General features: G+C 41.4%; 1 protein-coding gene across 1 annotated transcript in view; it reads left to right on the forward strand.

Annotated features, from left to right (window-relative positions):
• The first annotated feature begins 4934 nt into the window (after positions 1 to 4934).
• UBE2D2 (ubiquitin conjugating enzyme E2 D2) overlaps positions 4935 to 19305 on the forward strand; it is a 58363-nt gene continuing 43992 nt past the window's right edge. The window contains exon 1 of the mRNA XM_027605266.2: positions 4935 to 5365. The gene's annotated coding sequence lies outside the window, so the exon portion shown is untranslated. The remainder of the gene's footprint in view (positions 5366 to 19305) is intronic.

Consider the following 19305-nt stretch of genomic DNA (forward strand, 5'->3'; position numbering starts at 1 on the left):
TAACCTAGTCTGCAGTAAAGGGTCAGGAAAGCTTCCTGAAAGAAGACTTTGGGCTAAAACTAGACTGCCAACAAACATAAGAAAGTATTATAGGAGGCAGGTGGCAAAGTTGGTGTCATTTCTTTAGTTAACAATTCCTATGAAGTAGGGCATGGATATAGGGACAGACCCCAACAACAGGATAAACGCAGGTAGCCAAACACATCCCAAATCAGATATAATGAGAGAGTGGCTGCATGAAAAGAGTGTAAAATTGAGTACAGTTCCTTTGGTAGACTACTGTTTTGATTTCTGACCTTCAAAAAAAGACCTACTTGAAACACACAAAACCTAGCTTTCCAAGGAAATGGATTTACCTCTAATAGAAAACCTCTAATAGCCTCAAATTGTGGTACTATCTCAAAGAGTTTGGAATGTTTGGGCAACATTCTTATGTTTTAAAAGTACACCTGAGAAAATATCACAAAAAGGGATCATACTGATGCAACTATAAAATCAATTCCTGTTTACCTAATACTCCTTCCCCAGTCATTCTAATAAGACACAATGAACTCACCTGATATCTAAAAGTAGGGAGTTCCCAAATTGTTTGGGCTGTACTCTTTACTCAGCACATAGCAATCAGCTTCTCTGGGAACCCTTTGCCAAGGGAAAGCTTTAAATACTATAATGCTAAAAAAAATAAATAATAAATAAATAAATAAATACTATAATGCTTGCATTATTGGGTTAGCAGCCAAGAGGGGAGATCAAATGCAGTGTGCTCACAATTTTAGTAGGATAACAGAAGGTAAACTGAGGGCTCTAAGATCTATGTGGGGTGCCTGGGGGGGAAAAGGGAAAATTACCCCAAGGAGAAGTCTATTCTTTTTTTTTTTTTAAGATTTTATTTATTTGAGAGAGAGAGTGTGAGAGAGAGCATGAGCAGGGGGAAAGAGGCAGAGAGAGAAGGAGAAGCAGACTCCCCACTGAGCAGGGAGCCCGATGCAGGGCTCCATCCCAGGACCCTGGGATCACGATCCGAGCCGAAGGCGGCCGCTTAACGACTGAGCCACCCAGGCGCTCCAGAAAGTGCTTATATTTAAGAAAAGGAGGGACGCCTGGGTGGCTCAGTCAGTTAAGCATCTGCCTTTGGCTCAGGTCATGATCCCAGGGTCCTGGGATGGAGTCCCGCATCGGGCTCCCTGCTCCGCGGGGAGCCTGCTTCTCCCTCTGCCTCCGTCTACCCCCTCCTTGTGCACTCTGTCTCTCTCTCTGACACATAAATAAGTACAATCTTTTTTAAAAATTAAAAATTAAAAAGTTAAAAAAGGAAAAGTATAAAATCAGTGATTTATGCTCCTACTTTCAGAAGCTAGAACAAATTATATTCAAAATAAGTAGAAAGAAATAAAAATAAGAGCAGAAATCAATAAAATAGAAAATGGACAGAGAAAACGCAAAGTCAAATTTGGTTTTTTGGAAGAATTAATAAAATTGGTAACTTCCTAGCAAGATTTATCAAGAAAAAAGGGAAAACACAGATAACTAACATCAGGCATACAAAAAGGGACATCTTTATAGATGCTACAGATAACAAAAGTAACAATGAGATAATATGAGTAGCTTTATTCTAATAAATTGGACAACTTAAATGAAATGGACAAATTCCTTGAAAAACACAATTATCACAATGGACGTAAGAAAAAAGAAAAATCTAAATAGCCCCATACTTATTAAAGAAATTGAATTTATTATCAAACTCTTTCTGTGAAGAAAACTTCAGGGCCAGCTGGCTTCACAGGTGAATACTACCAAATATTTATTTAAGGAAGAAAAAATAACAATCCTACACAAAGTCTTTTAAAATAAAGAAGAGGGAACACTTCCCAGTTTATTTCATGAGGCCATAATAAGCTCTATACGAAAACTTGATAAAGATACTACAAAAAAAGAAAATTATAAACTGATATTCCTCATGAACATACATGCAAAACTCTTATTACTATTTGATGCAGCATTTTCATTTCTAGAAGTTTATCCTAAAGAGGCATTCTTAGAATTGTACAAAGATTAACTACAGGACATCCACTATAGTAATATTTTTAATAGTAAAAATTGGAAACAACTCTGGAATAACAATGTCCCCCCAAATATGACCAGTTAAATAAATATGGTCCATTTACATGATAGAATATGTAGCCATTAAATTATGGTAGAAATGTGTATTGACACAGGAAAATTCACTATATATTATTTCAAAAGTAGATTTTCAAGGGGCACCGGGGTGGCTCAGTGGGTTAAGCATCTGACTCTTGGTTTCAGCTCAGGTCATGATCTCAGGGTTGTGGGATCAAATTCCACATCATGCTCTGCACTGAGTAGTGAGTCTGCTGGAGATAATCTCTCCCTCTCCCTCTGCCCCTCTGCTCCTGCCTCCCCTGCCACCCCACCCCCGCTCTCTCACTCACACTCTCTCTAAAAATAAAATCTATAAAAGTGATTATCAAAGATCTCACTATAAAAAAAAGCAAGGCAACGGATATGTTCATTATTTTGACTGTAATAGTCATTTCACTATATATATTGTTTTTTAATATTTTTTTATTTTTTAAAGATTTATTTGAGAGAGAGGGAGCACGTGTGTGTGAGCAGGGGGAGGAGCAGAGGGAGAGAGAGAATTTCAAGCTGACTCCCCACTGAGTGTGGAGTCCAACACAGGGGTTGATCCCACAACTCTGAGATCGTGACCAGAGCTGAAATCAAGAGTTGGGCACCTAACTGACTGAGCCACTCAGGCACCCCTAATATTTTATTTTAAAGTAATCTCTACACCCAAATTTGGGCTCAAAGTTACAACCCCAAAATCAAGAGTTGCATGCTCCACCAACTGAGCCAGTCAGGTGCCCCTATGTTTATGTATTTCAAACCATCATGTTGTAGACCTTAAATACATACAATTCTTTTTTTTTTTTTACAACAGGCAGATTACCAAATAGTATTATGGCATGATTCTACTTTTTTCAAATAAAAGTATGTATTTATATGTACGGAAAAAAGACTGGAAGGCATAAACCAAATGTCCAAAATGGTTAATCATTAAATGATGAGAGTATGGTTGGCTTTATTTCCTTCTTTTTCCTTATCTGTATTTCTTGCAACAAATATATAGTTTTTCTAATACAAAAAATGTAACTGTTGAAGAAAAGATTTAAAAAATCTGGCCAATGGGCATTTTTGTACCTATTTCCATCACAATTCTTAGGATGAAAAGTTTCGGGACTGTGTAATGTTCCTCTTCACCTCCAAGCTCAAATATACCCACCTTGGACGACTGGATGCAGTTTTTCCCTCCTTTGATTTGCTCTGCCCACTTGGCCTGCCCTATTGGTCCAACCTTTACTCAGTAGGTGAGGCAGTATAAATTTTTTTTTAAGATTTTATTTATTTATTTGAGAGAGAGAGAATGAGAGATAGAAAGCATGAGAGGGAAGAGGGTCAGAGGGAGAAGCAGACTCCCTGCTGAGCAGGGAGCCCGATGTGGGACTCTATCCCGGAACTCCAGGATCATGACCTGAGCCGAAGGCAGTCGCTTAACCAACTGAGCCACCCAAGTGCCCGAGGCAGTATAAATTTTACCACTGACATACTGTGCAACATTTGGCAGGATTTTTCCCTTAGGAGGTCCAGTTTCTAAAATCTGTCTAAATTCAGGTTAGAATCAATGATCTCCAAGGTCCCTTCCAGATAGAGGAAAGAACACAGTTTTAGAATCAGAAAACCTTGGGATGGGGACGCCAGGGTGGCTGTCAGTTAAGCGTCTGCCTTCCGCTCAGGTCAGGATCCTGGGATCCTGGGATAGAGCCCTGCATGGGGCTCCCTGCTGGGTGGGGAGCCTGCTTCTCTCTCCCTCTGCCTGCCGTTCCCCCTGCTTGTGTGCGCTCTATCAGATAAATAAAATCTTTAAAAGAAAAAAGAAAACCTTTGGATGGACTTGAGAATGTGGGCATCACCCACCAGGAAAATAATCCTTATTCTCCAGTGTGTCTCCAGCCAGGTAAGTACCTCCTGGCCTAGGCCTGGTCTTTTATCTCACAGGTCGTGACGTATGGCTCAACACACTTGCCTCTACCTCCTAAAAAGCAACTGCAGAATAGGTTTTCTAGGCTTGCTCCTTGACAGTGATCTGAAACGGTTGTATTTAACTCCTGCACGTTTTTTGAGGTGATTGGTGCAGTGCTTGTTTGTAACAATTCACCAAGCAGAGCAAGGGCTGAGTACCTCTCCTATAAGTGACACGTCTGTGGCCAAGAGACATTCAAGTTGTCATCCTGATGGGGCCTTGGTTAGAAAGGTCATCTCAGGGATGCCCGAGACATGCTCAAGGAAACACATTCCCAGCAGGTGCCCAGGTTGTTACCACGAGGCTTCTAGAAAGGGATCTGACAAGACCCTGGTCTTCAGGGAAGTCCCAGCTTTGCCTCTGTAGAGCTGTGTGACCTTGGACAAGTCCCTTCCTCCTACGGGAACGTTGCAGTGGATCTAAGTACCTCCTTCCGGGTCAGTCTATGCTATGGCGCTGATCAAGTGATCTGGAAAACATTCGCCTTTAAACGTTTATGGATCTTCGATGACACACGCGTGCGGTACCAGAGGCAAGGGACTCAAGGGTCCCCGCGCGCGGGCACCTACCGCCCGCTCCACGAATCTCGCGAGACCTCTCCCCTTCGCTTCGCGGCGTCATCCTCTCGGCGGCCGTGGCGGCGAAGGCGACGGCGCGTTAAGATACTCACAGGGGCGGCCCGTATCCCTCCGCCGCCGGCGCGGTCCGGCCCTCCCTCCCCTAGCCCGCCAATCCCCGCGCCTCCCGACCTGCCCGTCGGCCTGGGCCCACCCCGCGCTCCGGCGGTCCCACCCCGGCGGCGCCGCCCGCCCGTCCGCCCGCGCGTCCCTCCGTCCACCTGCAGCAGGCAGTCCCTCTGGCTGTCCGACGGAGCGGCGCCGGCAGAGCCCGAGGCCTGGGCTCTTGCTCCCCGGCGGAGGGATCCGCGGCGGCTGAGGAGGCGGCGCTGAGATTAGGTGGAAGAGGCAGCTACGGCGGCGGCGGCGGTAGCGGCGGCGGCGGCTCGGACGGCAGCGCATAAAGGGGCCGCCGCCGGGTGATGCGGTGACCGCTGCGGCAGGCTCAGGAGCCAAGTGGGCCCCGGCCCTCAGTCCGTCCTGCCGGACCCGCGCTTCCGAACTCCCCATCTTCTCCGGCCGACCCGCGATCACCGAGGCGGCCTCGCGCCCCCTCGCCCCTTCCCCGTCCCTCCCCTGTCCCCGTCCCCGCCCCGGGGGCCACCGCCACCCGCCTCCCACGATGGCTCTGAAGAGAATCCACAAGGTAAGCGGCCGGAGGTCGGCTGAGGGTTCCGGTTGCTGGGCGGGCCAGCTGAGCAGGCTGCGGCCTGCACTTCCCGCCGTCGCCTCAGCCTGGCTCGCGGCCTCTTCGGACCCGGCTGCCGGCGGCGATGGCCGTGCCGGGCGCCCTTCACACCCCACTCCCAGTGATGGCGCCCGTGGAGGCCCCGGCGCGCAGCCCGCGCTTAGGCCGGGGGTGCGCTAGCCCGCTCGGCGTTCCTCCCTGGCCTCCTTTCTAGGCCCCGCGTGGTATGGAGTCCCAGGGCCTCTGCCCGGCTTGGGACTGCTGCGCTAGAGGGCCATTGTCCGGCCATGCCGGGAGGGGGAGCCGGGGCTGGGGCGTCGAGCTGCCCCATTGACAGAGGTCGAAAGGGCTCCTCGCCCCATGTCTGCCCGTGTCCCCCTACCCCCTCCCGCCCACACCCGCCCACCTGCCCTGGTTCCCTCCACAGAACCGCCTGAGCTTGGAGCCCATGTCTTAGGCAGACGGAGGAAGCCTTTTTGTCCGATCCACAAGTATTTCTTGAGTTCACTTATCCCTTGGCGGCCGCACACTTCGGTCCACTCTACTCGTCCAGAAACTCAAGAGTAGGAAGTTCAGAAGGAAAACAAAACCAAACAGGACTCTCTTGAGGAAGGAGGGAAGTGGAAAGAGAAGCGTTTTGTTCTTTGAGGTTGCCAAATGTAGTCAGAAACTACACTTTTACAAATGGATCTAATAGAAAAGCTGTTAAATTTTCAAGGGTAGAGGTAGAAACCTGAACGTTGAAAACCACTGAAGGAATTACACAGAGTTTCCTTTTACAGTTTCTCCATACAGTGGATTTTAAAGCTTAAATTACGTGATATGTTCAGGGAGATCCTTTTAATTTAGAAGGAATTTTGCTCGATTTTTCCATTCGAAAGGATGTCTTTGCCCTTTAAGATGAAGGGTTATTTCGTTATTTGTATGAAGGTTTTCCTTATACTGCTTCTGTATTATGCTTGACTTAAAATTTAGGGTCCCCCCCAATATTGTAACACTCCTGGTGCCTCTTACTATCATGTCTTTTTCTTAAAAGTGGGGAAGTAGTACTGGTGATTTTTGTTTGGTGTCTGTCTTGACTACTTGGAGAAGCTCTGTTAAATCTCTAGCCACTTACAAGTAGATCCTGGGATTATCCATAGGGAGGAATGGGATGGAGATGCAAGGGGAAGAGAACTAATATTCACCTTGCCCTAAACTCAGGGAAAATGGGGACTGTGGGACAATTAAAACACCTCAGTTTGCAGTCGATCTTCATTTCACTCCTGATCAGAGACCTTTAATGTGGAATTAATCGCAGTGGTTACTGTAAATTAGGTTAGATCCTTACCAACTTGTTTGGACTTACTTGATGTCTAACAAATGAAGAAGGGCAGACTTCAGACAGAGTAAATCTTGTATTAAAATGAAGCAGGTTATTTGTTAAAAGGAGCTTGAAACTTCACCGAAGATTTCTTAAAGAACTATTTAAGGGGCGGGAGCGCAGTGAGGAATCATCATCCAAATAAAAATATATATGTATTTTTAAGACTTTTAGTAGTTTACTCGGTTCTTATACAGGCTAATTGGGAAGTTATCAATTTGAGATTATAACTGTAGAAGACTGTGCTTTTTTTTTTTTACTCCGCCTCTCCCCATGTTATTTTATTTTATTTTTTTTAAAAGATTTATTTATTTATTTATTTGAGAGAACGAGAATGAGAGAGAGAGAGAGTACATGAGAGGGGGGAGGGTCAGAGGGAGAAGCAGACTCCCCGCTTAGCAGGGAGCCCGATGCGGGACTCGATCCTGGGACTCCAGGATCATGACCTGAGCCGAAGGCAGTCGCTTAACCAACTGAGCCACCCAGGCACACCCCCATGTTCTTATTTTAAAACCTGAAGAAGAGTAAGTACAGATCAAGAAGTATACCCTTTAATCTCTACATTAATTGATATGTGTTACATTTTTTAGGAGAAGAAGGTAACTCAAAACACGTATTTTAATCTTCTAATATACTTGCTCCAGTAATGTGGTTTCTTTTGAGTTACTACATATTCTGTAGACCTTCTCTAAAATATCTTCTTATAAAGCTTTTAATAGGGAAAATCAAGTTTAGGCAATGATACTTTGAACTTTTAAAACTCAGTGTTAGCCTTTTTCCTCCTGGTTTATAACCTAGAGCCCTCCGCAAAGTATGGCTCAACTTCTGAGACTGCCAGGGATTAGAAAAATAAAATATATTTTTAGTATACTTGTCAGTAAGATTGTGAAAACAAAATGGATATTTTTCCCCCAATTTTTTGTGTAATACCAATTTTAAGTTGAATGCAGACTTAATTAGGTATGGATAAGACTAGTTCTTCCTAATCCCCCAAAAAACTTAGTTGGCTTATATAATTGATCTTGGTCTTGAACCTTCCCAGTTATCATTCTCTGAAAAAATAGTTCTACTTAAATACTCTGTTAACTTTAGATTCATGAACTGCTGCATCTTGGTTCTAATAAAATTTTGCTGAGACCAAATAAATTTGACATGTGGCATTTTTAGGAATTCAATATCTTGTTTCTTTGACAGGGAAATAGTGTTCTGTGAATTTGACAGTCCTTTAAATGCATTGTCTTTTTGGCAAAAGCTTTTGATGGACTTTATTTTGATACACACTTTAAAGCCTCCTGACCTATGCTTTAACAGAGTGTACCAGAGAAGGTCATTATGAATATCCAGTATAGTTCTGTTCAGGGATTGGGACCTCTGGGCTTGTTTGTATCTACACCAAATGGTCCTAGCCTGCTGTGTTTTGAGGTTTTCTGCTGACTTTATAGGTTCAGCTTTGATTTTGATGCTTTGAGTGTCTGCCTCTTGCAGCACCACCCCCAGCCCTTTTCCAGTTGGCTGCATCTCATCTGTTGTGGGCTGGGAAACCAGATCACGGAGCTTATTAAAATTATGTCTAAAATAAGATCCAGTAGGCTCTGAGTGACGAGAGCTTCATGTGTTCTGTGAACTGTGTGGTCTCTTTGACTGATCAGAGACCTTTTTTACTTCTTGTTTTTCTTCTTTTGTTATACAGATGCAGGAGGCTTTGGGGTACTCTTAGAGTGCCATAATATTGAAACGGTTAATTTCTTTATTCTGTGGAAGGGTAAAAGACTGAATGTCTTGCTTCATTGAGGAGTTGAAGACAGACCAAAGTTAGGATACTAAAAGCTATTTTCTTAACAGTAATAGTGCCTTGTATATTTTAGTGGTATCCTGTTATTTATAATTAACATTTGATATATATGGCTTTAATGCTGGGATAGTCACTTGATTTATTCTGTTTCTGTGATAAAGATTTTTATAGCTAGCTTCTTCTAAGACCCCTCAAAAGATACCCCCCCTAAGGGGGGGGAACCCAACACCTCAGTAGAATAAAGATTTCAAACTCTAATAGCTCTAAAGACCAAGCAGGTAACCAAAGTGAGCAAAGAGAATTGGGCAGAACTAAAAATTACATACGCTATCAGAAGAGGGCAGCTGCTACCCTACTCTCTCCAAATGTTGCTATTACCAGGATCTGTGGGCCCAGTGTTCCCAGATCTTTCCTTTTTCCCCCTTTAAAAGGAAACCCACAAATCCAGATTTTTGGCAACCAATTCAAATTAAAAACAATAACAATTCTGGTAGGTTGGTAGGCACCAGTTTAATTTGTGAATTAAAAGATTGAGGTTCAGTAAGTAATCAGGAGTATAAGGATTAAAAAAAAAAGGAGTGTAAGGATTAAATCATTTAAACCATACTTGGTATCTTTTTTAAAGTTTCAAAAGTTTATTGCTTTATGTAGATGGGCAAGATTAAGTATTTTTCTTGTAAACTTAACTTCCTTGCTGAGGTTTTACTTGGTTATGTGTGAGGTCAGAGGGGAAGCCAATTTAGTAGATGCATTGATCTCAAAGTAAAAGTTTGTATCTTACTCTTCATTATGCTTTGTTTCATGTTGTGATTGATCTTTCTGTATACTACATAACTTTGATAATGTTTTAAGATTTGGAGATTACAAAAGGATGATTCTTACCATTGTAACACTGTAATAGTACTAAATATAAAAAATAATTATTTTAGGGGTGCATGATGGCTCAGCTGGTTAAGTGTCTTTTAGCTCAGGTCATGATCCCTGGGTCCTGGGATTGAACCCAGGGGGGAGTCTCCTTGTCCCTCTCCCTCTTCCCTTCCCCCTGCTCATGCTCTCTCTCTCAAATAAATAAAATCTTTTTAAAAAGTATTATTTTAAAATACTGTACTGTAAGTGTTATGGTAAAGTGAATTCCTGTAAAAATGGCAAAACAAATTATCAAATTGTTCTGTGGAGTACTGTGAACTTTAATAAATGGTTGACTGAAAATGGCTGTTTGAACTAGATCTATCTTAGAAGGCAGAGATATCTTCTTACTCCAAAAGATAAGGTTCTTAGACTCTCTGGAAAGATTTTTTTTTTTTTCCATTAAGAAATGATTCTTTGCTTTACCTAAGTTCATTGGATTGAGAAACTTTCTTTGGCTCTTCCAGGTTGCTATTTAAATGTTAATTTAAACAGCCATCCATTGAAGGATAACTGTTAATCTAGGTTTGCTTTAAACTCTGTGTGTATACTGTACTGCTGACTGACAAGGAGGAAGTTTTGACAAAGTCCAATTCTGGATATTTTAGTCCAGAGAGAGGGCTGCTAAAATATCCTAGGCAGTTCCCAGGATAGGAATACCTGACTCATGCCTGATGCTGCCAGGAACCTCTGCAGCCTCATCCCAGAAATGCAGTAGCATACTTGTTTTTCTGTAGAAATAAAGTTTTGGTGGTTAGATTCCCAGGCTAACCTTCAAAATCATATTTAACTGTGACATAGGAAAATAAAGTACCATTTGTTCTTCTGTCTCAGAGTCAAGTGAGAGTTCAATTAATAGAATCATAAAATATTAGAACTGCAACACATCTCAGAGCTACTGTCTGAAAAGGCCATGTGACTTTCTAGGGCTGGATCAAGAACCTGGGTTTCTTTTTTTTTTTTAAGATTTTATTTATTTATTTGAGAGAGAGAGAGTGGGAGATAGCACGAGAGGGAAGAGGGTCAGCGGGAGAAGCCGACTCCCTGCTGAGCAGGGAGCCCGATGCGGGACTCGATCCCGGGACTCCAGGATCATGACCTGAGCCGAAGGCAGTCGCTTAACCAACTGAGCCACCCAGGCGCCCAAGAACCTGGGTTTCTTGACTATGTCCATTGTCTTTTCTGTCAGACAGTGTACCTTTATGTAGCTGTTAGATACGTAAATCCAAGGATGCAGTCTTTTTCTTTTGTTCAAACAATTGGGTATTCAGACTGTGCCTTGGAACCAGAAGATCTTTTCCTCAACATCTCTTTTTATTATTGAAGAGGTGTGTATGAACTCCCTTAAAACTATACAAAGTTTGGATGTTCTGTCCTCCATATATCTTCCATCAGAGTTAAATGGGTTTTTTAATCTCTGCAAGATTAAGAATCACTTTTTTTTTTTTTTAAAGATTTTCTTTATTTGACAGAGACACAGAGAGAGAGGCAACACAAGCAAGGGGAGTGGGAGAGGGAGAAGCAGACCTCTTGAGGAGCAGGGAGCCCAATGGGGCGCTCAATACCAGGACCCTGGGATCATGACCTGAGCCGAAGGCAGACGCTTAATGACTGAGCCACCCAGGTGCCCTGAGAATCACTGTCTTATGTCCTTAAACACTCTGTTTTAATGTGAGTTGATGGCCCAGTTACCTATTCTACAGAGAAAATAGAAATCTTCTATGTGAATTCTTCCAGATTTCCTTTGAGGCCTTTAAGAACAAAAACTAAACTCTATAGCTACCATCTTTATAGTAATCACTCAGTTTCAGAATTACTGAATCTTCTGAACAACCCTGTGAGAATTCTGTTCTCCCCAGGTTAGATGGGAAAACAGACACTTGGAGAAGTAAATGAATTTGCCTATGATTATATGATATGGTAAGAAGAGCCAAGATTCAGATTCATGCAGTCTTGACTCTAGCCAGCCATTACTCCGGATGTACCTTAGTCATCACTGTTTTTCCTTGCCTCTGCAGAAGCTATACTTTTCCCTTTGTCAAGCTAACTTATGCTTTTCTATTCTTCCTGCCAGGTCCTTGCTCTTGAGTATTTTTCTCCGCTCTCCTAGTTCCAGTCTCTTTTAAGTCCCCTCAGTATCCAAGCTTATTCAAGATTACCGCATCCTAAAAAAAAAAAAAAAAACCAACAACAAAAAACTTTTAACTTCCCTAGTCCACTATAGCTGATTCCTTCCTCTTCTTTATCCCTCCCATCTCTGGCATTTCAGTGCCAAAATTCTTAAAAGAATAGTCTATTCACTGTTCTGGGACTGCTTAGTAAGACATTTACTTAATTGCCAGATTCAGTGGACACTTCCTCAGTTTTTATTTGATTTTTATAACAGTCACGTTGTTATCACTCATTTCCCTGAGCTTCTGAAGATAAACTGCTGTCTCCTTCATATGCAGTGTTTCCCAACTTTATTAAAATGCTTTTCAAACTAATACTATTGATGGATACAAATAAGAGTTTGTGAAACAGTGTACACTTGGATTAAGATTGACAGGTCCTGGGTAAATTAATTAAAATATGTGATCAAAATATAATACAGAAGCACAAAATTTGGTAAATTAAGAAAATATATTAAAATGAAACATCGTCATTTTGTTGTGAAGGAGCAAACTAAAAATTGTATTTTTTTTTAAGGGTTTTATTTATTTATTTGACAGAGACAAAGCGAGAGAGGGAACACAAGCAGGGCAGGGGGGAGTGGGAGAGGGAGAAGCAGGCTCCCCGCTGAGCAGGGAGCCCGATGCGGGGCTCGATCCCAGGACCCTGGGATCATGACCTGAGCTGAAGGCAGACGCTTAACGACTGAGCCACCCAGGTGCCCCATAAAAATGGTAATTTTCTTAAATGATAAAAGAGATCTTCATCAAGGACTGCATTAAATGTGTTACTGTATATTGTTTTCATTACGGTATAATATGAAAATTTGTTTCAAACAGGTGCACCGAAGCAAAAGAATACAAATATATATTTGGCAGTATTTGTGCAGTTAGGCTATTATCAACATTAATTGTCTCCTGGGTAGATGTAGACGGGTCACCTAATTAAAAAAGATATGCTTTGCTCATGTTTATTTCAAAATAATTTTATTTGGGAGACTTAAGAATCAAAAGACTTTTTCTTTTTTTAATAAAGAACTTTTTTTTTTTAAGATTTTATTTGACAGAGAGATAGAGCCAGAGAGCACAAGTGGGGGTTGGTTTGGGGGGGATGGCAGAGGGAGAGGGAGAAGCAGGCTCCCTGCTTGGCAGGGAGCCTGACTCAGGGCTCGATCCCTGGTTCCCCAGGATCATGACCTGAGCTGAAGGCAGACACTTAACCGACTGAGCCACCCAGGCACCCTCAAAGGACTTTGTCATTTTAAACTTCCATATTTTAGGGACGCCTGGGTGGCTCAGTCGGTTAAGCACCTGTGTTTGGTTCAGGTCATGAACCCAGGGTCCTAGAATCGAGTCCCATATTGGGCTCCTTGCTCAGGGGGAGTGAACTGCTTCTCCCTCTGCCTGTTGCTCCCCCTGCTTGTTTTCTTCTCTCTGACAAATAAATAAAATAAAATAAAACAATTTTCTTTTTTTTTTTAGGGGCACCTGGGTGGTGCAGTCGGTTAAGCATCTGACTCTTGGCTCAGGTCATGATCTCAGTGGTGGTGGGATCAAGCCCTTCATCAGGCTCTGTGCTCAGAGTAGAGTCTGCCTGAGTGTCTCTCTACTTCCCCCTCTGTCGTCCCCCCTCCCCTTTGTGTTCTCTCTCTCTCTCTCTGGAATAAATAAAATCTTTAAAAAAGAACTTTCATATTCTAGTTATAAACCTATGAGGAATGGGTTAGTATAGTAGGAATACTTAGTATATAGTAAGCTTTGATTAAATCTCAAATGTATATTAAATTAGGACAAGAAAATAGATCAGTGGAGTCAAATAGACGATAATACCCGTGATTAAATGCTGTTTATGCATCACAACACAGATGGACATCTTTTGCTTTGTGTTCTAATGTCTTGAGGCAAATTATTGCCTTAAATCTGTAGAAATATGTAGTATTTCTTAAAAGCATGTATTAAAAGTGGATAAAATTTAGGACAAAAAATATTGCCACCTTTATTCCTGTAATACATATTAGTGTTTCATGAGAAATACTGCTGTAATTCAAACAGTTCTAATTGATCCTTTTCAGAATCATTTTCCTTTAGTGTTTGTGCTTTTCCTTATACAGAGAATGTCTTCTCACCCCACCCCCTCCTCTGAATTCTTTATTCATCCTTGCAGACCTAAGAGAAATGGCTTTTCTGTGTAGCATGCCCCAGGCATGCAGGCAGTAGAGTTCCACTGTAGAACTATTTCTTAGTATGTAGACATGATTGATTATTCTCCTTCTCTGGACTGAGCTCTCCTGGGCAAAGTCCTTGTCTTACTCATTATATTCCCAGTATCTGATGCATAGTAGGCATTCAGTTTTTGTCAGCAACATTCAGTGAATGCTGACAGCAAGTGATACGGTAGAAAAAAAAGTAGGATTTTGGAGTAACATGCCTATTGAGTCATGTGCTAGCGTCCTTGTCTATAGAATGAAGGTAGTGTCACCCTGAAAACCTGTGGGGGATGAGTAGAAAGGAAATATGGACTATATAAAAGGTAGTTTTTAATATTAGTTGTTAACATGATGTCTCATCGACCCTAAATACTTTAATGTATATTTCTTAGAAACAAGGACATTCTGCCACATTATCACAATATAGCGTTCAAAATTAGGACATTTCCATTTAGATCTTACTGCCATATAAGTCCTCAGACCCCATTCAGGTTTGCCACTTGTTTTATAGGAAAGGATCCAATCCAGAGTTACTTGTTCCACTTTGTTATCTCTCTGTGGTCTCTTTTAATTCCTTAGTCTTTTCTTGGCTTCATAACTGACACTTTTCAAACATTAGAGTCCAGTTGTTTGCAGTGTCCCTCAGTTTGGGTTTTTTTCGTTATGATCAGATTTAGGTCATGGGTCTTTGGCAGGAATGTGACAGAAGCGATGTTGTGTCGCTCTCTTTCCATCCTATCAAGTGGTGTGTGATTTTGGTTGGATTCTTTTCGTTGCATCCTGTCAAGTGGTATGCAATTTCAATTTGACCCATTACTGAGAATTTTCACTTCCATCACTTGGTTAAGGTAATGTCTACCAGTGTTCTCTACTATAGAGTTAATTCTTTTTCTCTTTGTAATGAATAAGTAATTTGTTGGGAGGTACTTTGAGAATATGTACTTATCCTACTTGTATTATTTATATATTGCTATAGAAGAAAGTACCCCCAAACTTAAACATTTACTATCACACAGCTTCTGAAGATCAGAAATCTGAGAATGGCTTATATCTAGATGATTCTGGCCCAGAGTCATTTTTGAGGTTGCAGCCAAGCTGTTGCCTAAGGCTGCAGTTCTCTGAAGGCTGGAGGATCCCCTCTAAGCTCACTTCCATGGTTGTTGGCAGATCTCAGTCCCTTGTGGGTTATTGGACTAAGGGATTCATTTCCTTCCCACATGGGTCTTTCCATAGAGCTGCCTGAGTATGCTTAAGACATGGCTTCCTTTAGAGAGAGTGCAAGAATGAGCATCCACAGTATCTTTTATAACCTAATCTCAGAAGTGACGTACTATCACTTTTGCCATATTCTGTTGGTTTCAGAGACCACTCCTGGTACAAAGTGGGAGAGATGCCTAAAGGGTATGAGTACGAGGAGTCAAGGATCATGGGGAGCTATTTTGGAGTCTGGGTACCACACCGTTATGCAAAAGTTTTAACTTACTCATTTTTAAATGTCTGTTTGTATGGACTCATGATTTCCTATGTTATTCAGGTAGATTATAATAATTTATTATTTATTTTAATGCTCAAGTTTTCATTTCTTTTTTTTTTTTTCCCCTCATCATTCTTTGAGTACTTTGTTTTGGTACCACAAGATATCTCTGGCTTTTTCTTTTTTACCCTGCTCTAGCCTTGTAATTATCTATTTTTCCAAGGATTCCTAGTTCTGTTTACTGGAAAATGGTATTTAGAAATCAAGATCTGGATGCTAGGTGTGCTCATTGCTCTTGGAATCTCACTGCTTTCAGGGTTTCTCAGTGTAATCAGTAGATGTAGTTAGGGAATATGTGTATGTATATACAGATACATACATACAGTACACACATTTCCATGTATACTTACTTTTCTCTTTATATATAAAAAAACCCATGAGATCACACTGGTACTTCTAATTCCCGTCTATTATCATAGAGTTCGCTCTATATTTCTTCCTTTCAGTATTCCTTTTTTTTTTTTTTTAAGATTTATTTGGGGTGGGGAGGGGCAGAGGGAGAGAGAGGATGTCAAGCAGAATCCCCACTGTGGAGCCTGATGTGGGCTCGATCCCACAATCCTAAGATCATGATGTGAGCTGAAATCAAGAATCAGACACTAAACAGACTGAGCCATCCAGGCACCCCCCCCCCCTTTTGATATTCCTAATTCTTTTCTGACAGTGAGAAACCTGGCTTCTGTTATTCTTTATATATTTACTCATTTGATCAATTTCCCAGTGTATAATCAACCTCCCACCGCTATAGTGCACCTGCATAGATACCATTCTTGTTCTCCCTTCCCTGGGGATGCCCTTAATTGTCCTGACTTGGACATCCTGCACTGGGTCATGCCCATCCTCTTGTAGATGCTCTCAGAATTAAAAAAATAATAATAATAAAATAAAGGGCTTCTTATTTGGCATAAATATTTAGATAAAAACTATTTAAAGTAACAGTGCCAATAATGTAGAACATTACTTAAAATAGATACAGGAAGTTCAACCCAGTAATTGTAACCACATAGCATTTTTTCCAGTTAGGGAATATGGCCCTTCCTTCCTTCCTTCCCTCCCTCCTTCTCTTCTTTTTGCTTCAGTTTTATACCTTTATTTGATAATTAGCCATTAGTTCTCATCTACATTAACTGTTTGTAGATTTTTGAAAGTGGTGGGGTGCCTGGGTGGCTCAGTTGGTTAGGCAGCTGCCTTCGGCTCAGGTCATGATCCTGGAGTCCCGGGATTGAGCCCCTCATCGGGCTCCCTGCTCAGCAGGGAGTCTGCTTCTCCCTCTGACCCTCCCCCCTCTCATGTGTGCTTGCTCTCTCTCTCTCTCTCTCTCATTCTCTCTGTCTCAAATAAAATCTTAAAAAAAAAAAGCGGTGACAGGTACATAGGGAAGCAATGTATAGAGCTTGTTTGGCGAATCTTCATCCTCGTTATGTTTTCTGGACAACTGCACACAGATATGGTATTGAACATTCCTTATTCCTTTGGCCCAGATAGCTTTGTTGAGCCTGGTATCAATGTGCACATCTGGAGTTCCCATCTCCATCATGGCAAGTTTCCAGATCTCTCTACATTCCCAAGGGGCTTGCTTTTTGAAACCCACTCCATTGATGCGCTTGTGAATGTTGATGGTATATTATCAGGTCACTACCTTATTGGTGGCAGAATGGGCCTTCTTGCCACCCTTCTTTACGGGAGCCATTCTGCCAGGCCCTGGTTGGAAAGGGAAAGCACAAGGTATTGTGGGGTGGCCTTTTCTACAGCTATTCTTGGAGTAAACCAAGACCATAATTTTAATTTAGTGTTATTCTGAGCTAATTTTGATAACTCTGGTATCCTGTATAAATACACTAATCTCTATTCTTAGAAATATTTGGAAACAACTGTAATTAAAGTCCTGAAACTTATCTTTTATTATGAAATACTTTATGCAAAAATATAAAAGATTTTAGGGCACCTGGGTGGCTCAGATGGTTACGCGTCTGCCTTTGGCTCAGGTCGTGATCCCAGGGTCCTGGGATCAAGTCCCGCATCAGACTCCCTACTCCTTGGGAGCCTGCTTCTCCCTCTGCCTCTCTCTCTCTCTGTCTCTCGTGAATAAATAAATAAATAAATCTTTAAAAAAATATATAAAAGATTTTAGACACTGATATGATCGACACCTATGTACTTGCTATCCAGTTTAACATTCAGAAGAACTATCTAATTTAGCTCTGGTGTTAAAGTTTATTTAACACTAGAATCTAGTGTTAAAACAATAACTTCACTCTTTTTAAAATATTTTTTTTATTGGGCACCTGGGTGGCTCAGTCAGTTAAGCATCTGCCTTCGGCTCAGGTCATGATCTCAGTGTCCTGGGATGAGCCCCACATCAGGCTCCCTGTTCATCAAGGGGTCTGCTTCTTCCTCTCCCTTTACCCCTCTGCCTGCTTGTGCTCATTCTCTCTCTCAAATAAATAAAATCTTTTAAAAAAAATATATATATATGTTTTAAGTAAACTCTGCCCATCTTGGGGCTTACACTCACAACCCTGAGATCAAGAGTTGCACACTCCATGGACTGAGACAGCCAGGTGCCCCGATAGCTTCTCTTTTTAATTTATGAGCTTAGCATCTTTGCATCTTTAGAACTATTATTTATGTTTTGATAAGGGTGGTTATTGTAGGTGACGGGGAATTGCTTGTGGAACCACCCCTACTTCACTTACTGCATTAAGGCAATAATATATCATCACTGAGTTTAGTAGTAGGCCAGTTTGGTAGTAGACCAGATTATTTGTGTCTTTTTTTTAAGATTTATTTATTTGAGAGAGAGAGAACACGCACAGAGGGAGAGTGAGACGGAGAAGCAGATTCCCCGCTGAGCAGAGAGCCCGATGTAGGGCTTGATCCCAGGGCCCTGAGATCATGACCTGAGCCAAAGACAGACGCTTAACCGACTGAGCCACCCTTGCACCCCAGATTATTTGTATCTTTAAGCATTGTGCTTCAGTTTTGTTGACTATAAATAGTAAAATCCACTTCGAAATTATTGAGCTTACCAGCAGTATGTCATACATATTTGTGAGCTCTTTTTAAAAGAGTGAATTCCCATGATATTTAGTATATCTATTTCAAGGGTGATTTGAAACCATTTTCCAAATGTTTAAAATACTGATTAAATTGGTTTAAAACAAAAATTAGAATTCTTTCTCAAAACAGAAATAGTTATACTCTTTATTTTCATCACTAGGACAAATCTTGAATAAATAAAATCTGTTTAACTTGTAGGGGCAGTCCCAAAACATGCTTATGCAGTAATTTATTTTTCAGTATACATGTCTTATTTTAGTTCCTTTTTTGTTGAATCTACAACTTGATGTGGAAATTAAATTGAATGAGGTCACATGCAGCATTAATATAATTAATTATATTAATTAATTATATTAAGAAAAATTGTTCAGACTTTGAGGAACAACTTGAAACCAGCAGTGTTTATTGGCGTTTGGAAAGGAGCTATTAGTTTCTTAGGCTGGATTGTAGACATGACCTGACCTGTAATCTTAGTCTGGGGAAGGCCACTACTGTGGCACTGTTTTTACTTTTACAGTCAGTATTTTCATTGTCTCTTAGCTTCCAGTATCGCTGTTAAGTCCAAAACTATTCTGATTCCTGATCCTATATATGTGGTCAGTTTCCTTTCTGGAAGCTTATAGGTTTTCTTTGTCCCACATGTGGGAAATTTTATAGGTGGTGGTGTAGGTCAATTTTCATTTGTTTTGCTCAAAATTCAGTTGGTCTTTTTGAGATTTATCTTATAAGATTTATGTATTTGGGGTGGGGCAGAGGGAGAAGGAGAGACCATCTTTTTTTTTTTTTAAGATTTTTATTTATTTGACAGAGAGAGCACAAACAGGGGGAGTGGCGGGCAGAGGCAGAGGGAGAAGCAGGCTCCCTGCAGAGCAGGGGGAGCCTGACG

This window comes from Zalophus californianus, chromosome 5, assembly GCF_009762305.2.
Source record: "Zalophus californianus isolate mZalCal1 chromosome 5, mZalCal1.pri.v2, whole genome shotgun sequence".
Lineage (NCBI taxonomy): Eukaryota > Metazoa > Chordata > Mammalia > Carnivora > Otariidae > Zalophus > Zalophus californianus.